This window comes from Helianthus annuus, chromosome 9 (assembly GCF_002127325.2).
Source record: "Helianthus annuus cultivar XRQ/B chromosome 9, HanXRQr2.0-SUNRISE, whole genome shotgun sequence".
Lineage (NCBI taxonomy): Eukaryota > Viridiplantae > Streptophyta > Magnoliopsida > Asterales > Asteraceae > Helianthus > Helianthus annuus.
Window position 1 is genome coordinate 165,658,594 of NC_035441.2, and position 7,811 is coordinate 165,666,404.

Genomic DNA, 7,811 nt, shown 5'->3' on the forward strand with positions numbered 1-7,811 from the left:
TTTCATATGACCTTAGCAAAGAAATCACCTCAGAGAGAGTCATTCTAGCTAAGTCCCTGGTCCTTTTGATGAGGGTCACATTTGTATCCCAATTTCTTGGAAGAGCATTGAGCAATTTCTTGTTAATGACATTGTTTTCAAGACTGATGTCATTAGTTTTTATATCACTGATTAACGCAACAAATCTCTGAATTTGATTTTCTAATGTTTCCCCTGGAAAGTGATTGAACAAGTTAAACCTTTGGGTAAGCATTTCTCTTCGACTTTCTTTCATTTCTTCATTTCCCTCATAGAGAGCCAGCAGAGCATCCCACATTTCTTTTCCAGTTTTGCAGTCACGAACTCCAATGCTTACTTCTGGTGCAAGAGCAGAGTGCAGCATTGCATAAGCTTTGAAGTCATTATCGACCTTTTCACGATCCTCGTCAGTATACTCAGACTCGGGCTTAGGAGCAGTGGTTCCTTCAACTTCGTTCACAACATAGGTGATTGCAGTAGGTCCGGTGCAGATAGACCTCCACGCCTTTGGATCCTTGATCCTCATATACTGAATAAACCTAAACTTCCATTCAGAGAAGGATCCCCCAGAAAGGAGCCGGGGAACCCTATTGTTAGTTCCAATGATGTTGTCTAGGTCCTGGTTAATAGCAGCAGTTTCAGTCAACCCCAATAGATTAGTTTGAGCCATTTCTGAAAAAACAGTTGAACGTATGAGTAACACGTAATAATAAAAGTAAGGATCAAATGAATGTTACCAATTATTACAATACAGTTCAACAATAATTCAGTTGATTCACAAACAATTCAAAAAATTAATCTAAACAATTCACAAGTTCAAACAGTCCACGTGAACAGATTTAATTTCGGTCGCACAATTTGAATCGCACAAGAATCCCTTCAAATAAGCCTTTGTCCAATTGCCCAATATGGATCGCACAAGGGAGTCGCACAATACTTCTTCGAGATGAGCCTTTTGCCAAACGCACAAGAACCTTTTTCAAACAGTTCAATCACACAGCAGGACCAGTCGCACAAGATTACTAAATTGTTATGAACCTTTTCAAACAGTTCAATCACACAGTAGGTCCAGTCGCACAAGATCACTGACACCAGTTCAGTATCAACAGTGATGCGCACAATATCTCCTTGATCGCACAAGAAATATTCAATCGTACAAGACTCCAATGTTGGGCCTGAATCTTCAATAATCTAATCAGTCTCGATCGCACAACCCAAATATGATCGCACAAGCAGTATTGTTGGGCCTCAGTGCTTTAAGGGCCCAAAGCACCAATCGTACAATCTCTTTAGTCGCACAAGCTGAATTTTTGGAAAGATAATTTTCCCAATTTTTCAACTAAAATCCCGAAAGATCTGCTGAGTTTTTATTTTGAATCTTTTCGATATTTCCTGCAACAACTTTCCAAAATATCTGCAAACACGGTCAACTTGCACAAAAAAAGATCAAACCAAGAAATCTTCAATAATTCTGATGAATAATTGATGAATACGAAGCACAAAAAAACCCAGATTTTTTTAAAAAAAAATTTTAACAAAACTTTCGGTCAAAATTTATGGATATACTAAAGCAGTCTTTTAATTTCAGCAAACCAAAGAAATTTAATCTAAAATTTAACAATCGAAGCTCAATTTTTAGATCTAAATCAATTGATTTTCACAAAAGTTTAACCCAAACCAGATCGATTTTTCAGATTACAACGGCCCTTTTGTTTCACGGTTGTCTAAGTTAGATTTTGAATCAACAGAAAAATTACTTTAAAATCAGAGTTTGTGCTATAACTTGGGTCGATATTTAGAAGCAAATAAGCAGATTTTCAGCAAGAAGATTGGACAATTCGAAAACCCAGTGACCCAACCAACAGTCGACAAAAAACAAAACTGTGAAATAAAATCGAGATGAACCTGAAAAACAGACCTTTCTTGTCGATCTAGATCACAATCAGCAGCAACGCAGCCTTCAATCTTCAAGATATCCGATCCAACCGAGCCTTCGTGAGACTACTTAAGCTCTGATACCAATTGTAAGTCCAGGAACAATACAATCGAATATCAAACACCCAACGAGTAGCGGAAATACAAGTAAGATGTCGAAGATTAAAGCACCAAGTATATTGATTCAAGAACAAGAGCACACGATTCCTAGAATCGTCTGGTACTCCAAACGCACAAAAGGCAAAAGTTTGCTAGTGAATCAACAACCCAAAAAATGACTAAGGACTCCCCTATTTATATATGCATAGGAGATCCTTTTACACTGGGCCAAGCCCATACCCCATAGACCCCAAAACAGACAAACAAGCCCACTACACAATTCAAACCCAAAACAACTATAATAAACCAAGACAGACGCAAACCTACACTGTTTTATACCCTTACACAAGATCTAGTAACGCCTTAGCCATTTGAAAATTACCAACTTGTATATTAATCAATGGCGTGCCCGGATCTTGGAGCTTAGGAGGAAGCTCCCCATTTAAAACCGCACTCACTTGCCCGGTTAAATCCACCCGCTTAGGCACTTTCTTTTTGTTTTGCCTTTTTTGTGTACATAATTCTTTTAAAAATTTTGCATAAGCGGGGACTTGTTTTATTGCATCGAGGAGTGGGAGGTTTATTTTCACTTGTTTAAACATGCCCCACATCTCTTCTTTTTGAGGACCTCTCGACACAATAAAAATTTTCTTTCCCGGGTCAAGTAAGGCCGATGGAAACGGAACTTGACTCGGTTCACCCTCAAGTTTTTCATTCTTTTCGTTTTCACCCAAACCCGGTTTTTTAACAATTGTTTCTTTTGGTTTAACCGGTGAAGCTTCATCATCACTTTCATTACCCGTGACATCCTCAACTACCCCCTCAACCAATTCGGGTGACAAATTGGCTTTGAACTCTTTTCCACTTCTTAAAACACTAACATGATTAATATTAACATTACCTCGTGACGAACCATGTGAAGGGTTTACCTTAGTGTCGCTTGGAAGTTGACCCTTACTTTTCTTCAATTCAGCCACATCGGTTGCTAATTGACCCATTTGGGTTGTTAGTGATTGGATGCTTTTATCACGAACCTCGTCCTTTTGCATTCGAACTTCATCGAGTTGGTTCCGTTTTTGCATCTCCATTTGCATGCTCTTTAGCATCTCCATCATCTCGTTTCCACCCGAAGACCCCCCTTGTTCTTGACCCGTTTGGTATTGTTTTTGATAGCCTTGGTTGTTTCCGCCTCGGCATCCACCTTGGTTATTGTAAGATTTTGAAGTGAACCAAAGTTACCTTGACTACCTTGAAAGTTCGGGTTGGCTTGATTTGAAGGGTTCCCATACCGAAAATTCGGGTGATTTCTCAACCCGGGGTGGTAGGTATTAGAGTTCATGTTGTTGTAATTCCTACCACCTCCTCCTTGACCTTGAACCGCATGGACCTCTTCGTATTGCCCTTCCAACATCCCTTGGCAATTTTCAGCCGCGTGACCTATTTCATTACACAAAGCACAAACATCATAAATTTGGTTAGTGGTTTGAACATTACCATCATCTATGGCGTGCACTTGAGGTCGGGCAATGGCCGGTCGGGCTCTTCTTGAGGCTTGAGCTTTCCTCTTTGATGTAGTTGCCATGCTTTCCAAGAACTCCCAATCATCGTTCTCATAATTTATTCCAAAAGTCCCACCGGTAATAGACATCAAGTCACGTGCATCTTCGGTGCTCAACCCCTCGTGAAAGGCATTCATCAACTCCCACAATTCAATTCCATGGTGAGGGCAATTTTTAATCATCATATTGAAGCGTTCAAACGCCTCGTGAAACATCTCACCATGTTGTTGTTGGAAGCTTCTCAACCCCTTTCTTGCATCGTTAGTCTTTTGGGCGGTGCAAAACTCATCCAAGAAAGTTTGTTGCATCTCCCCCCATGTATATATGGATGCCGAAGGTAACGTGTAGAACCATTTCTTCGCCTTATCTTCCAAAGAAAATTGGAATAATACCAATTTGATATCGTCGGCCGAAAACCCTTGGCTCCCAAGAGTGTTGCAAATCGAGTCATAAGCCTCTAAATGAAAGTAAGGCTCCTCCGTTGCCAACCCCTTGTACTTTGGTAAACTTTGCAAAGAGTTGGTCCTTACTTCAAATGTTCGCCCTTGATCCTTATGAGGAATGACTATCGGTGAAGGGTTTTGAGTGATTACCGGCCGAAAATGTGCTTCGATGCCCCTCACATTTTCTCTAAGGTGTCTCCTTGGTACACCATACCTACCTCTTGGAATAATAGGACCATTTGGCCTTGGTACTTGCCTTGTGGTGCGATTGGTTGTTGAAACTGTTGTTGTCGCATCGGTGGGCGTTGAGGTGGTCTTTGGAATTGTGGTTGTACATGTTGTGGCCGGACTTGTTGCAATGGGATAGGTTGTTGTATTGGTGGCCCTTGTGGTCTTGGCCGAATGTGTTGTGGTATAAGTTGTTATTGAGGCATTCCACCAACACTTGCCATCCCTTGGGATTGACTTTGCACATACCCAAACTCCCCTTGATCACCATAACCTCCATAAAAGTACCCATCCTCTTCATAACCCTCAAAATCTTCAAATCCTTCATCATAACCATCTCCTTGAATTCCCGAAGTTTGCCCAAATGGAAGGGTCGAATACTGAAAACCCGATTGTTGTTGTTGTGGTCTAAAAGATGAAGTAGTATGCACAATAGTTGAATTTGGTGCAATTGTGAAAGTGGATGATGATTGACCCGTATTTGGTGGGAAGAAGTGGGATAAGGGTGGAATTGTGGTAGAAGGGTTATAGGTAACGGTAGGTTCAACTTGGGTGGTGATTGGTTGAGTGACATTGGATGGTGTGAATTCAGCGGTGGTGTTAGGTAATGTGGTGTTTGGTGATGGTTGGGTGGAAGTAGGTATAAAGGATGAGGATGATTGACCCGTTGTAGGTGGAATTTGAGAATCAGCCATGATGTTTCTCGGTGTGATGGGTGAAGTGGGTGAACCAATAATCTTGTTTTCTCGTACTAAAACTCTGTTTTGTCTTAGCGTTCTTTCAATTTCCGGATCAAACGATACCGGTGATGACCTGTGAGAGCCCCTAGTATGCATACACCTGAAGTACCTGCACACTAAAACACAACCAGCGTAAACCCGAAAATAACAAAACAAAACTATTAAACTAACACACGTTGCGCACTACTCCCCGGCAACGGCGCCAAAATTTGACGTGCTGTCGTGGGCACAATCAAATTTAATCCCAAAAACAACTATAGATAGTGGTAATAGGGTATCGAACTCAGGGAGTATGTGGAAAATATGTCGATTTTATAGCTTTGCAATTAAACTACAAGTAAACTAATTTGCAGAAAATAAAGATCAATGATTTAGATTGTTGTTTTGGAAAACTAAATTAATAACTAAGAGCAAATTGAAATTGGTTGTTTAACAGATTAGGAAAACAATGACCATCTTAGGATTCAGTTTCTTTAAACAATTGTGTGTAATTCCAACTAGAAAGAGTTACATAGACATAACTCGTGTATAGATAATTGTTGTGATAAAAGGGAACAAAGTACTCGGATTAGATAACGCGAGGTTGTTTCCCGATGACCAATTAATCAATAACCAACCCTAACCTTTCCGTGATATCTCGATTGCCAACGGCACCAAGAACGTACGATTGAGACTAGAAATTGCAATACCAATTAACATGCTACAAACAATTATGCATACACCATGATAAACAAGCAAACACAAGTTATCATTCTAGAAATTCAGAAATAAACACACAAAAGTTCAAAGGAAACCTGCACCTAAGATGATCACCGAAAGTTCTAGCCACTCATAGCTTGGTGAATCATCATAACAAGCAATTCAATGTTCATACAAATCGAAAACACAAACCGAATGTTAGCAATTGTTTAGAACCAAGCCTAGACAGCCAAAATCGCCCCCAAAGTGTTTCACAAACGTCCAATCATGAGGAATGATGAAAAGGCACACATAAACCGTCTTAATTGTGGCAGTTACAAAGTGTTCGCAGACTCCACCGTAACTTACGGCCCCACCGTAAGTTACGGTGGACATAAAAGTGTTACGGTGTTTTGAAACTGATTTACGGTGGGAACCAAATGGTTTTCAGTTCCACCGTAAATTACGGTGGGACCGTAATTTACGGTGGCAGCCTGAATCTTGTGTTTTGTTCTTCTTTTGCTCCGCACCTCCAACCCGTTCGACTCGAGAGCTTCCAAAGCTGCATTTTTTCTCTCTTTAAGCCTCCAAGCCGTACCTGAGACATAGACAACAATAGTAACCTAATTCAAGATAATTACGCACATAAATGGGGGATAAACTTGTGTTTTAGCATCGCAAAGGGTTGTCCAATGGACCACCCGTCACTTACCAAAAGGAATTGCATGCATTTGTAATAAAACATAGAGGCGTAATGTAAGTAACAGACTTTGCATAGATTTTGATAAGGCGCAAAGGCCGCTTAGTACAAAGCTGCTAAGATTACATTTTTAGGATAAATAAGGTATTTTAAGTTAATGCGCATGTAAGTAGATATCCTTGTGTCATATGTTGACACGTTGTGAGGAACCTGTCAAATATAAAGGAAACTAAGATTACATGCACGGTGCACCATCTTGGACCATTAAGTTTGCCTCGCTTTCTTGTTGCTTGGCCCTTCGTCTCTGCGGGTAATTTGTCGAATCTCTTTGCGCACATTCTGCAACAAATGAGTAAGTTCCCCACTTTTGAGTGCTTTTTTCTATTTTGGTGCGCAGGCTGATACAGTTGTCAGTGGTGTGACCTGTATCCTTGTGATACTCACAATAAAGGTTTGGATCCTGTCCCCGTTTGTTCTTCATCTGTGGCGGTGGTTTGAACTGGTAGATTTCAGTGTTGAGTACCTCCGCATGCGTTTTAATGAGAGGCGCCCATTGCCTTTCACTGTTCTCTTGCTTGATTTCTTTCTGAGCTGCGATTTTGTTGATTGTTGCGCGGGCATCCTCTAAAGAGTATGCGCTTGAAGTTGAATCTTTCCAGTTTTTCTTAAACTTTCGACCACTATTTCTGCTCATGTCTTGAGGACAATTCTAGGGTAACGACGGTCGATTGGAGCTTAAATTGCGCTCAGTTTGAGCATCAACCTTAGCTGCTGCCATCAATTTCTCCCAACTCTTTGGCAGCCCCTCAGTTCCTGATAACACCTTGATCATGTCATCACATCTCACCGCATATTTGAACTGTGCGTGAATTAGGTCTTCGTGCACATCACCAATCTCCAACACTTCTTTGTTATATCACGTGATGAAATCCTCCAAACTTTCATCATCCCTCCACCAGATGTTCATGACATCTGTAGAATCTCGGATAGAGCGCCGCTGCTGGCTAAAATGGACCAAAAATTTATCCTTAAGATCAACCCAGGATGTTAGCTTACCTGTTGGTAAATTGTCAAACCAAAGGCGCGCGGCGCCTGTGAGGGTTTGAACGAACAGGTGACACCACATAGGTAGTGTCCATCCACCGATTAGCCCTGCGCTAGTGAATAAGCGTAAATGATCATCAGGATCTGTTAGCCATTAAACTTCCCTACGTTTGAAGGAAATTTTGCACGATCGAGAGGATCCAATGCAATTTCTAGGACGAACTTAGAATTTTCAGCTGCTTCGGCCGGTCGATAGATCAGGTTGTAATCATGCTCAGCATCTGGGTTATAAACCACACAAATTTTTGGCTTATAACTGGCATGATCCTTTTGTAACCAATTGAAAACACTTGTGTTATCATCCTCA

General features: G+C 40.9%; 1 non-coding gene across 1 annotated transcript; it reads left to right on the forward strand.

The window, feature by feature from the left end:
* Positions 1-3,764: 3,764 nt before the first annotated feature.
* LOC118482525 lies at positions 3,765-3,870 on the forward strand. The gene has a single exon (XR_004868559.1). It is a non-coding gene; the product is annotated as a small nucleolar RNA R71 (small nucleolar RNA).
* Positions 3,871-7,811: the final 3,941 nt, after the last annotated feature.